Raw genomic sequence first — 14,572 nt, forward strand, 5'->3', positions numbered from 1 at the left:
TGTAAATGAGTGAAGCTTCACTGAAGTCAATGGATTTATGCTAATACACACTAGCAAAGTATCTAGGCCTTAGTGCCCAATGTTTACATGAAACAGGATAAAGAAATGGATAAAGGATAAAAAAAAAGGATAAAGAAACTTCCTGATGGGAAGGCCAAAAAAGAAGCTTGCCAAAACTGAGACAAAATTCTGGATTGTTAGTTACAGTAACTGTTCAGCTCTTGGGAATGGGCTAAATTCTCCTCTTGGATCAGCACAGTATCTTTCCATTGAATGTTCTGAACTGGTTCTGGAAGTTTAAGTCAGAGATCAAGGAAATTGCTGCCCAAATAAAGGAAAACATCACAACTATAATTTACAAATGCAGTTTTGCTTCAGTTTTGACTTTCTCCCTTATGTCTCTGCCACTTCCAGTATTTCTTTATGATATATAAAAGAGAGAACTTACTGAAGAGCAACAGCAAAGGAGGGAAAGCAATGTGACATTAGGAAACTAAGGTGGAAATAAGATCTTGGCAATAGATTGTTCGTGACAAATCGTCCTGCCTCATTAGCACAGGTTGGAAAACCACACGGTGCAAAACATATGTTTACTGTATGTTCCAAACCATGAAATGGCAGATGAAGTCCTTGTGCAGCATAGAAGCCGAAGATATTTTTTTGATGAATCAGGACCCTTGGCTGCCAAATCTATTCCAAGACTGCTTATGGGAGCTTGTTTGAATCTGAGTGAACAGCTTGCAACAGCTCCCAAAAGTACAAAAGACAAAGTACAGTATTAGGCTTCCTGGCTAAATGAAAGAGGTTAGCTACATGAAGGCAGAGTGGACATGAGGGACCTCTAAGTCTGGCAGATCTCAACACTAATCTGACAGTATAGGTAGATGTACAATACCTGAATAAATCACTGAGTGGTTTATACTCTCCTCAGCATAAGAGACATTGCTTCTGAGACCAGCATGCAACAAATAAAGGGTTGAGTCTCTTGATGCAGGTTAAGCACAAGCATTTAGTTGCAGAAACCAAATATATTAACATTCATAAGTTTGGGCTTTCTTTTAATAATGTTGCTCTACAATTTAATGTACCCTTTTCTACTGCAGTTTAAAGAAAACCAAATGGCCTAGATATTACTATCCACATGATGAAGAGAAGCAAAGGAGCAGGCAAGGCTCGTAATAATGAGCCAAACTCACAAACTGATAGTTGCATTAACAGCATCACATGTTTGCCATTAAAATGGCCTTTCACAGAGCTCTCACCTTATCCCATGGCTTCTTCCTCAATTTCCACAGTTGGTTGTACCTCAGTGTCACTCTCCACTAGTATAGTAACTTAATTGAGTCCTGGCTATATTAGGAAAACTCCACTCTTCCTGAGGTAAATAAAAAGTCCAAACAAACAATAGCTCCCACTAGCCTTTCTTTGCTTTCCGCTCGATACATAGAACCATCCCTTGGAACGCCCAGCCGTGGGCCTAAAAACAAAAAGTTAGAGCTTAGCACACATCCAAAGCACTCTTTGTTCCCTTTGCCTGCAGCCTCTTCTTTCACTTTGCTGGTCCCTCTCTAGGCCTCCTCGTCATCCTTTTTTCATGCTTCTTCTCAGTGTCCTTCCTGGGCAGCTATCTACAGGTCCTATCTAGACCAGATTCTATCCACCACTCTCACATGCTGGGTTCTATTTTATGAGGATATTCAAATATGCTGCTCTTTTTAATTCTCTTTGCCTCAGTAGACAGACCCAGAGCTAATTTCTTCCCAGGAGGTAGTGTATAGGAATAGGGTAGCATCCCTTGACATAATTTCTGAGTGCTGCAGTTGAACTCACCATATTTTATATTTTAGAAACTGCCAGAAACCAGTCAAAGCAGCAGCCAATACGTAGCCAGACTTGGCACGTTTCTATATATTTAGTAAACATGGTTATTTGGGACCCAAGGGTGCCCATGTGGTTTCTTCACATGTTTTTTGTTGTATAAAGATCAAAAGATCATTACCTAGACTTTAGCCCAACTTTTCCAGACTGTCTCAAACAGAGTGCCAATACAGGTCCTACTCCCTCCTTGATCTTACTCAAAGAGAGCCAAAAAGATGATCTATTTCCTTACTCCTTTTGCCAGCATACATTGCTGCCTACTTTCTAGTCTCCAGGGTCCCTCAACTACACTTCTCAAAATTCCTCTGTTCTAGGCTGAACCAGGATCAGGGCCATGCCTGGCCAGCAGACTCCCTCCCTTAAAGGGCCAGCAAGTACTGTTACACACAACATAAATAGTGTGTGGTTGGGGCTTTGCAGAAAATTGGGGCTGTGGGCTCCCCGGCTGCAACAGGTGAGGGTTGGAGCTGGGTTTGGGGAGGGGCATCCCATGACAGGTCGGGGCCGGGGTGCCTCAGCTGGGGCCGGGCCAGGCTGCCTGGGTTCAGACTGCTCCGGTTGCAGCTGGGGCCGGGCCACCCGGGTTTGAGCCATGCTGTGCCACCCCAAAGGGGTTCAGGCTGGGGTAGGAGCACACCGGCCCCACAGGTCCAGGCTGCAGCATAGTTGGGGCCGGGGGGGCCACCCCAGCTGTGGCAGGTTGGGTGCCGGGCTAGATTGGGGTTGGAGGAGGGGCGCAGGTCTCCAGGCCGGTTCCCTGACCACCTGCATGGCATGAAATAGGCTGCGGCCATGCACTTTACAGGGAATTTAGATGTAAGGTTATAAGAATGGGGCCTTTAATCTCTTTTGGCCTCGGCTTCAGTTGTCTCATTTGTAAATGAAAGACAATATTTACCCAACTTTGTAAAGTATTTTTGAGATCCTGAGATGTGCAAGCTAAGTATTATTTTGAAATAGAATTATTGAAAACCAAAACTATATATAAAATATAATCTTGCTAATTCATCATAATAAATTTATTAATTTGAGATTAAGTGAATAAAAATGAAGATAAACATCACAAGGTATATTTTTGCTCGTTTTGTTTAACTCAGTTTTGTTTTATTTATGTGAATTCTAATTTAGGGCCAGATTCTAATAGCCATACATTGAAAGGTACTTTGAATTAGCACTCTTTGACTTGCATGGGACTAATTGTGCAATAAGAAATTATTTGGTATAATTAGGGAATCAGAATTTGGCCAGTAGTATTTATTGTAGGGTAATATATATTTTGCAGAGATAATGAAGTCTTTGTGTATGAAATCTCATTAAATGCTAATATTAAATCTTTGTTTAGAACTGAAAATCACCAAATTGGAGCAAAGTATAGGGTGCATAATATGTAAGAAGTGCAGATTAGTGATACTGTCAATTTAGCTAATACTAAATTGATCACTTCAGAGCACACTGAAGATATAAAATGCTGTCTACATGTTAAATGATATTTTCTTTCTTACAATATATGTGATCAAGACAGTGTGCCAATTTATTTAAGCTTAGTTCTAATTTTTTTAATTTAAAGAACTGAATTTAGAAAGAAATGAAACCTGCTTACCAAGCTCTCCACTTCTTCAGGAATAAATTTCTCTCCTCTATCACGTCAATGGAAAAAGTATTTGTGCAATAACTCACAGAACATGGGACTAAATATTTTTCTGAATAAAAAATAACAGTCATATCAGGTAAATAAAAGTATCATCTGCATATCTGACATTGGATTTGCAAGATCTAAGCTTCAACTGATCTTCGATATATTTTAGATAATGTTCGTGTAAAACAGAGAATTTATTCATCCTCACACCTCTGCTCCTCCCTGGATCTTTATTTTGTTTTGTTTTCATTTTATTTTTTCATCCTGAGAATCTTCCAGTTGCTTCTTCACTTAGCTCCATGGACTGGTTATATAAAATGTTTAATCAGTTATCATACAGGTGTCTGCTTGGGAAGATATTGACAATAGAATTCAAAATTACCTTGGAGACATTTTAAATTCTGTGAAGCTCCCATAATTTAGCTACAGATTATCTACTAGTCATGAACCTGTGACCTTCAAATTAAGTGAATTAAATGAGCTTAATAAAAATATTAACATCCCAAATGGATCGACTAGGCACTCCATTTTTAACTCCAGATAACTGGATGATTTAGTATTTCTCTTTCCCACTCTCTATCAACTGCCAATACATGTCTTCTCTGTAAACCATCAACAAAAAGTGTTATCTGGTGTACAGCATTCCCACCAGAAATCACATTACACCACTGCAAAATATTTAGCGCTAAGATGCGTAAATGAGGATCGGAGTATATGAAACTTATAACATAATAACATGTATTCTGTAATTCATAGGCAATAATTCTTCCTCCAAACACACCAGGGTTATAGATATTCCCTAACACAGGTTTCTCAGAGTAAGAGGGTGTGTTAAGCTCAATTTGTTCATTTTCCACACATGCAATCAGTACCTGAATGGCACATAAGAGTTTAGAAAGAAAGGATATGTAGTACTAAGTAGGCATTTTTGGATGCTTAAGAAGTCAGTTTGATGTTTGGCTGATAGAAAAGAAATAGAAACAGTAAGTGCACTGCGTAAATGAACGTAGGCCACTTCAGAAGTAAAACAAGACGTGAGAACAGGTGACATTTTTGCTTAGCAGTATCAACTCTCTGGTCACAGTGAACAGATTCATAAAGAATGTTTCTTATTTCAAAAGAAATTATTGCTGAGTAAAGCAATTTTTGAAAAGGGCGAAAGGTTTCTTGTTTGTTTTTCTAAAGTGTTCAGTGCTTATTCTCATATGAACTTTGCCTAAAGATTATGCTTGAGAAACTAGAAACCATGGTTTCATTTTAGAATAAATACAAATAAAATAAACCTAGTTTTTAAACACTTTTTCATCTTTAGCTCTCAATGTGGTCTACAAAAGATTAGTATCATTATCCTTTATTATAGAAAACCAAACCTTTTTAAAAAAATTACGTTGACATTCATAGGTGGTCCTTATTAGTGTTTACATGAATTTCTAAGATGCAAAAAGTATCTTGAAGGCCCATAACACCAAGTCACTTCTGTCTCTCCACATCAGAGGAAAACATGAATACACATGAATACACAAAATATCCCACACATATCAAACTGAGGTGTGTGTGTGGGGCGGGGGGATATACCAGTTCACTTTATCCCGTTTAAAATAAATAAATAAAATCAAAACGTTGATGTATTCCAACACGAAAATAAAGACTGTGTTTGATTTTTAGGACAAGTTATTTGGTTTGAGGGGGACTAGTGATACAAATGTTCATAATGGGTGTTCACTGTCCATCTAAATACTGACTTCAGCTCGGGCCTTCAGGAATTTCATTTATAATAGTCTGTTTCATATATGTACACAATATATTAAAACACAGACAAGATGGGTGAGGTAATATCTTTTATTGAACCAACTTCTGTTGGTGACAGAGAGAACCTTTGAGCTTACACAGAACTCTTCTTCAGATCTGGTCACAGCTGTCAGTTAAACTGTCTGTGACACAGCTAAATAATAGGTGGAACAGATTGTTTACCATAAATCGTTAACACATTTCTTGTAGGGGTGAGGACTGATATGAACTCATACAGGATCTTCGAGACCATAGTGATTGTCTGGATTCACCCACCTTCTCTGACCGCACACACCTAGTTGTCACCTGCCACCCCCACACTGGAACCCATGCTGGGATCATCCAACAATTACAACTCATACTTGAGTGTTTTGCCTAGCTATGTGTTCCCACCCCCTTATTCAATGTGTAAAATACCCAGTTATACAGCTCCAACATGTCTGATACCACATATGCAGTGGAACACTGGAGCATTTGGTAGAGATTCAAGCTTGTAGATAGCTCTATTGGGCTACATTTTGGGTCCATGAGAAAACAAATGTCAGACAGGCTGCCATGCTCTGGACTTCAAGCAGCATTTTCACTGGGAGCACGTAACACTGGTGATATGACTTCCACTGGCTGCCTGTGTTTGTTTTCACATTTAAAGACCTAAATGGGTTTGGTCTGTATTTTCTGAGAGACCTCTCTTCTCACCCCATATTTCCACAGTTGCAATCAGCAAAGTTGCTCAAGCCTGAGTTCCCCCAACACAGATGAGAGGCATCTATGGGCAAGAGGTTCTTTGTGAGGGCCTCTTGACTCTGGAACATGACACAGGCCCTAACTCTCTCACCCAAGCCTACCCTGGTCTGCCAGAGCTGAGATTGATAAGTCTTCCAGGCATATTGCAAGGTTCACCTTTTCACTCAAGAGGATGGGGTATTTGAAAGTTGTGATGTATGGAGGGGGAATGAACTATGATTAGAGCAAAAGTGAATTTTACCATTTTAGTATAATGTCAATTATTGTAAGCAAAGCTCAGAGGATGAGATGGTGCTTTTAACATTCATGTTTTTAAAACTGAAATAGGCACAGATTTCCCTCCCTCCGTTTGCCTGTATTGCCTGCTAGACTACAATCTCCTTAGGGCAGGGACTGTGTCTCACCAGCTGTTTGTACAGTGCCTCGCATAATGGCTCTCCAATTTCACCTGGGGCCTCTAGGTGTTATTGGAGTATTGACAAAAGTTATTCTCAGTTATCCTGAGATAAAGCAGGACAAATAACACAAGATACTATTTCCAGTGGATATGCTGTGTAATTACTGCCTAGTTTCCTTTAAATAATACTGAATTTGATATTTCACAATAATTATGCATAATTCATGTCACTACTGACTACTGCATATGCTTTATATGACTGCAAATGTAGATGCAGTAAATAATATACTTGTGCCTCATATGAAGCTGTGGTTAAGGGACTGTCAGAGTTTCTATTGCAAATCCCTGTGCAAAGAGGTTTATAACTCAGCCATACAAATGTCTCTGGACTTCAGCTAAGGTCAGATTATGATCAGTTTTCTTTTAAACTTTATTGCTGTGTATCAATCAGACAATCAAAAACACTCCTTAGTAAAATTACTGTATTTCAAATCATTACACAAATAAAATTCAGTGAGGAATGGAACAAAAATGAATGATCCAAGCTCTTACTAGGCCAATGCCAAGCAATCGCTTAGTAACTGATCATTTAAAACAATTTTGTGCAACCCTGCTGAGACTGCACAAGTTAACTGACAGCATCATTCTTTGACAATGTGGCTACACAGGTAGAAATTATCTTCCAATTCCATTGATAACGCACAAGCCAGAGGAATCCATTTCAATTTTTCAAAGCAGTTATGGCTCTACAGAGCTGACAAAAGTGAAAGGTAATAAAGTCTCAGAGTCACTTTCGTGCGCCAGAGATTCGCCCTAGAATCGAGCTGAATCACTTGGTGCAGGAGTGAGCTAGTGAGACATAGTGGATGAAGGCCCACAGCATCCACTTCTCTGAGGGCAAATGACCTGCAGCTTTAACTTATTCTGGGCCAAGCAGTTAAAATTCAGGGAGAAGGATTCTGCCTCCTATCATCCCCCCACCCACCCCACACACTTCTCCATCACGCCTCAGCTTTGTATGGACTCAGTGGAGAATTAATCCCTTATTACCCCCTCTGTTTTCATTGAAGAAAGAAGGTATAACTCTGAATACACAGTAAGAGCACATTTGTTGACACAGACATTTTACAGTAATAGTGTGGGAACACCGTGTAGTAAAATCTCATTTAGAGGGTACATTAGTGATGGAATGATAAGGGAAGTGTGATGTTACACCCCATATTGTTTATGGAAATATACTTATGATATGGATATGTGTCGTGTTTAGATGTTGCTTGTAATTATTAGAAGTGGGAGCACTGGCTGTTGGGAGTCCGAAAGGACAGGAAACAGGAAGGCGGGGGAGGAGTTGAGAAGCTGAGAGAAAGCTACAGCGGGTGCAGCAGCAGCTTGGTAAAGAGGTTTCCACTTTGAAAATAAAGTCCTGTTGAAGCTTGTTAGTACCTTGCCTGGTTGATACAACATTTTGGCGATGAGGATGGATCTTCTGCCTCTGAACCCACCTGCACCCTTTCTGCAAAGCCCAGGTGAGCTTCCAATTGCTTTTACTACCTGGATCCATATGTTTGAGACTTATCTACTTGCAATCACTGCTACAGAGATTTCTGAAGTAAGAAAGAGTGCTCTGCTAATCCACTGCTGTGGAGCAGAAGGGCAGAGTATGTTTTACACTTTTTCCTCTTGCAGATGATAAATATGAGACTGCACTCACTGCATTAATGAATGCTTTTGTGCCAAAAGTGAATGTATTAGCTAATCGCTACAGATTTCACCAGCGTGAGCAGAAACCAGGGGAAACTATAATGCAGTATATTGCTTCCCTGAGGAGTCTGATTGTAATTTGTGACTTTGGGAATATGGCAGATGAGATGATTAGAGACCAGCACATTGAGAAAGCAACCATGCTTCATGGAAGAGAAGGCTTACTTCTAGAACTAAAACATACACTAGAAAAAGCAATAACCATTGCTACTCAGTCTGAGGCAGCTACAGGTGAATCCAAAATAATGAGCATGGATACAGAAGGCACAGCCCAGGCTGTGACTCCTTTGCAGAAAAGTTCACTACCACTGCAGAGACATAATTTCAAGCGGAAAACTAATGAAAAACCACCGAATCAGCAAATTCAAAATACAGTAAAAGCATGTTTTCGCTGTGGGTCCCCACAACACCTTGCAAGCTACACAGGATGTTTGGCAAAAGTAGCTCAGTGCAATCATTGCAAAAAGATTGGACATTTTGCTAAAGTATGTCACAGTAGCCAGTTCAATCAACAGGTGCATGCAGTTACAATACCAGATGTTACTGTGCTGAGCATGGAAAAAATCACGACTGCACATATTCCAGAACAGATAAAGTGCACTGTAAACGTTTCCTCCATACCCTCAGGCAAACCACACTATATTCAGCTAATGTTGGACACTGGCTCAGCAGTATCTATACCTTCTGATTCCATCTATCTGCATTACTTTAAAGATGTGCCTCTTACTGAACCCAAACTTCACTTGGTGTGCTATTTGAAAAACCATATTCCAGGACATGGCTGCCTGCCAGTAATATTTACTTTTGGTGATTTCTGTGTAACTGCAGAGTTCTACATTGTCCACAAAGGCACTCCTATCCTTGGCAGAGATTTATTGGCTGCTTTAAATCTCAGGGTAGTTAATGGATGGATTGATCTTCCTCAGCAAAGCACTCTTGTGGTACACACACCAGTTTCAGCTGGGACCCAACACCAGGTTGAGGAGAAACTCTGCTGTGCTTATGGGTTTCTGCATAAAGTTAAAATGTGGAATAGTGTGATGCCTGTATGACAGAAGTTACGGCACTTACCATTTTCAGTCAGGGAAGCTGTTTCAGGGGAAGGGCTTAGAAAACTTGTTCAAAAGGACATTATTGAAGAGATCGACTCCTCGGAATGGGTTTCACCTATCGTAGTGATGCAGAAGAAGGGTGGAGGCATACGCCTTTGTGTGGACTTACGGAAGCCAAAAAAAGCTATTGTTATTGACAGCCATCCTCTTCCTCACATAGAAGAAGTATTTTCAGAACTCTGTGGAGCAAATATGTTCTCTACTCTTGATTTGCAGAGCGCATATCACCAGGTTATGTTGAATGAAGATAGCAGAGACCTCACAGCATTTACTATACATGAGGGACTATTTCATTTTAAAAGTGTTTCATATGGTCTTGCATTTCAAAAAATGTTGTCATTAATTCTGAAGAATCAACATGGAGTTCAGTGCTATCTGGATGATATTATCATGTTTGGAAATACTTCTGAGGAGCATGACAATAATCTGCAGTCTGTACTAAATTGCATCAACACAGCAGGCCTCCAGCCCAATAGGTCCTAAGGCAAATTTAGACAAACTGAACTCTCCTTTATGGGGCATACAATTTTACAGGATGGACTAAAACCTGATCTAGATCATATCCTGGCAATTTCAAATACTACTCGTCCAACAGATCTGCAAACCTTACCTTCCTTCTTGGGTCTTACCTCCTGGTATGCAAAATTCATTCCCAATTATGTTTCTATCATTGAACCATTACGGGAATTACTATGGAGAAGTTCAACCTTAGTGTGGACAATGGATGCCAAAGCTAGTTTTGAAACAGTGAAAGAATTGATTGTACATAGTCCAGTACTTTCACTGTTCAGTCCTGCATTGCTCACAATTGTAACTACTGATGCTTCTGATTATGGACTTGGAGCTGTTCTCACACAACTGCATGAGAATAACAGAGAGAGGACTGTTGCATTTGCTTCAAGGACACTAAGCAATGCTGAGAGAAAATATTCTACAGTCAAAAAAGAAGCACTTGCTTGTGTCTGGGCTACTGAAAAATGGAGAACTTACCTGTAGGGCCGCATGTTCAAGATGCGCACAGACCACAGCCCTTTGATGACATTGCTCACCACGAAAGGACTGGGAAGAGCAGGATACCATATTCCTTGATAGTCTGCAAGACGACTCTCTTTCAATTATGAACTGGAATATAAGCCTGGAAACCAAAATGTGGTCGCTGACTACCTTTCTTGCCTGCCTTTGCCTTCACCAGATGGTCCACCGGAGGATGAGAATGTATTGGTTGTGCTTATTACAAGCACTTTCACTGCAGTTACAAGAGAACAATTTGAAGCTGCTTGTTCACCGTGTCCAATTCAAGAAAAACTATGGGAATTTCTAACAATGATGGCCCAGGCACCCTAAAAAACTTGACCCAGTTTTGCTGCCTTATTTTAGAGTTCGGGATGAACTTTCTTTGTTTGATGGCTGTGTGCTAGGAGGTACACACCGGCTACTTGTGCCAGAAGAATTACAGTCAAAATTCATACACCTGGCACACAATACTCATCAAGGAATTGTCAGAACCAAACAATGACTATGGGATCTGTATTGGTGGCCAGGGATGGACTCTCAAACTGAAGCACTCATAAAATCCTGTGTCACTTGCCAAATGCATGATAAGACAGTAGTGACATGGACCCCTCCATTACAGCCTGTTCCTCTTCCTGAATCTGCATGGGAAAAAGTGGTGATTGACATTGTAGGGCCCTTTGATACTGCTCCAAGTGACTGCCATTATGCCATCACTTTAATAGACTATTTCAGTAAATGGCCTGAGGTAGCTTTTACATTGAAAATCTCTTCTGCTACAGTAATTAAGTTCCTCTCTTCAGTTTTAGCAGGGATGGTAACCCCAAAGAACTGGTTTCAGAAAATGGTAGTCAATTTACTTCCCTGGAGTTTGAAACTTTTCTAGCACAGAGGAACATTTTACATAGAAGGTCATCCCTATATTACCCTCAAGTCAATGGGGAAATCAGACGGTTTAATAGAAGTTTGAAAGAGAGTTTGCAAACGGCTAAACTGGAAGAGCAACTGTGGATAACCTTCACTACTGATTTCTTGCACGCATACTGGGCTACACAACATGCCGCAATGCAAAGATCACCCACAGAGTTACTGGATGGGAAAGAGATGAATACTAAACTGAACATTGCTGGATTGTTAAAGACATGACCTGATGCCCCAACCGAGGATGATGTGAGAAAAACAGTTGAACAGAACCAAGTAAAGTATAAGGCTTTCCCAGAGAAGCAGCAGGATGCTAAGGAACCAAAGTTTGAGTGTGGTTCCTTCATTAGAATATGAAAACCTGGAATTTTATTCAAAGGGGACCATAAATTCATAGCTCTTCTTAAAATCATAGAGAAGAAGGAACCTTACCCCATATCAACTTTCTGATGGGCGGATATGGAATGCTTCTTATCTTGCACCTGCCTATGCACCAAGAGGAGACTATACCAACACCCAGTCTGCATTGGATGACTTCACCGTAGTACCAACACAACAAGACATTGCACTGGAATCGGGGCTTGAGAGACGGCCTGTCAGACCCAGACAACCACCTGTCTAAACTAGAGACTATATTACGTAGTATCTACAGTGTTTTCAGTGTAATATTTCTGCCAACAGTATATTGTCTAGTTTCATATTTGTTCCCGTGGTTAGAACAATAATATTCATTTTAAGTGGGGGAGTTTCTTAAGAGAGGAGGGAATGTGGTGTTTAGATGTTGCTTGTAATTATTAGAATTGGGAGCACTGGCTGTTGGGAGTCCGAAAGGACAGGAAACAGGAAGGGGGGGAAGGAGTTGAGAGCTGGGCGAGAGCTACGGAGGGTGCAGCAGCAGCTTGGTAAAGAGGTTTCCACTTTAAAAATAAAGTCCTATTGAAGCTTGTTAGTACCTTGCCTGCTTGATACAACATTCTGGCATAACTGAAATATATTTTATGCAAGATGGGACTTGTAAGGTATCATTGGAAAGGTTATAATTTACTGAATGTGATTATCCAATTTGTATGCATGTATCATTTCTGTATCTAAAGTTAGGAATATTGACTATGTAACTATTACAACTGTGTGTGTATTTGGGAGACCCCCATCAGACAACAGGCCATTAGGAAGAAACAATAAGACTTTGAAGATACTAATCTCTGTCCTTCCTGAGAGGTGTCCTGGGACGTAGCTGTGACACTGCTAGATCAAGTGGTCCTGTCATCTGGTACTAAACACCACCTTGGACTTTTAGTAACTTTCCACTAAAAGAGGGGGAGGTCAAGACTGAGAAACAAGATTCCTGCCTTATCTAAATCTTATTTAAGGCTGGGGAGTAAGGCAAACAGGACTCTTCTCCTTTGCCTTACTGCCCAAGAAGAAAGACAGCTGAAAGTATCTGAAGAGACAAAGAAACTGAGCAGTGGGAAAACAAGGGCTGAGTCCAGACTAAGACAGGAGTCTAGTCTGTAAAGAGAAATAACTGGAAATTACAGAAACTCTGCAACTTTCCTAAAACAAAATTTAGGATGAGAAATTATTTCTTGAAACCAGTCTTTTTAAGATCTTAAACTTAGTATGCATGTTTTGTTTTATTTGCTTGGTAATCTGCTTTGTTCTGTTTGCTATCCCTTGTAATCACTTATAATCTGCCTTTTGTAGTTAATAAACTTGATTTTGTTTATTATTAAAACTAGTTTGTGCAATTTCTAACTGGGGGGGGGGCAAGTTGCGCACATCTTTCTCCACATTGAGGGAGGGGGTAAATTTATGAGCTTATGTTGTATAGATTTCTCTACAGCACAAGACAATATTATTTTGGGTGTACTTTCCAGAGGGGAGCTGCTCTTGAGTGCTGAGTGATTTTCTATCTGAAAAAACAATGAGGTGTCTAGTGGCACCTTAAAGACTAACAGATTTATTTGTGTATAAGCTTTCATGGGTAAAAAACCTACTTCTTCAGGTGCATGGAGTGAAAATTATAGACATAGGCATAAATATATATTGGCACATGAAGAGAAGGGAGTTACCTTACAAGTGGAGAACCAATGTTGAAGGCCACCCTGACTGAATTGGCCTTCAACATTGGTTCTCCATTTGTAAGGTGTCAGGGTTCCCTCCCCAGTCTGAACTCTAGGGTACAGAAGTGGGGACCCACATGAAAGACCCCCTAAGCTTATTTCTACCAGCTTCGGTTAAAAACTTCCCCAAGGCACAAATCCTTCCTTATCCTTGGATGAATACTGCTGCCACCACCAAATGAGTTAGACAAAGATTCAGGAAAAGGACCACTTGGAGTTCCTGTTTCCCCAAAATATTCTCCTAAGCCCCTTCACCCCCTTTCCTGGGTAGGCTTGAGAATAATCTACCAACCAGATAGGTAAAAAAGGTGAGAACAGACCAGACCCTTAGGTTTTTAGGACACTAAAACCCAATCCGATTCTTAAAAAACAGAACTTTATTATAAAGGAAAAAACGTAAAAGGAGCACCTCTGTAAAATCAGGATGGAAGGTAATTTTACAGGGTAATAAGACTTAAAACACAGAGGATTCCCTCCTAGGCAAAACTTCAAAGTTACAAAAAACAGGGATAAACTTCCCCCTTAGCACAGAGAAAATTCACAAGCTAAAACAAAAGATAATCTAACGCATTCCTTGCTATTACTTACTATTTCTGTAATATTAGATGTATCATTTCAGAAGGAGCTGGATTACTTGTTTGGTCTCTCTCTTTGTTTTGGAAAGGACACACACAGAGCACAAAACAAAGCCCCCCCCCCCCCCCCCAGATTTGAAAGTATCTTCTTTCCCCATTGGTCCTTCTGGTCAGGTGCCAATTAGGTTAATTGAACTGATTAATCCCTTTCAGGTAAGGGGATTCTGAACCTCTGGCCAAGAGGGATTTTATTTTACTGCATACATAAAGGTTGTTACCCTTCCCTTTATATTTATGACATGCCCCCCAAATCACAGACAGTGCTGGACAGCCTGTTCCACACTGGCTGTGATTTCTTCCTGGAGCTCTAGGAGAAAACAGAGTTAATAAGACACATGCACCTTTAGATATACTACTGACTATATAAAACTAACAATATTTTCCACATTTCAAGGACAATTTTAACCAGTTGATTCTGGGAAACTTCCATGGGAGAGTGCATCAGCCACTTTGTTAGAAGCTCCTGAAATTGTTGTATTTCAAAATCAAAATCTTGGAGAGTTAAACTCCACTGAAGAAGTTTTTTGTTATTGTCCTTGACGATATGAAGCCACTTCAGTGCAGCA

The sequence above is a fragment of the Lepidochelys kempii genome, chromosome 1, assembly GCF_965140265.1.
Source record: "Lepidochelys kempii isolate rLepKem1 chromosome 1, rLepKem1.hap2, whole genome shotgun sequence".
Taxonomy (NCBI): domain Eukaryota; kingdom Metazoa; phylum Chordata; order Testudines; family Cheloniidae; genus Lepidochelys; species Lepidochelys kempii.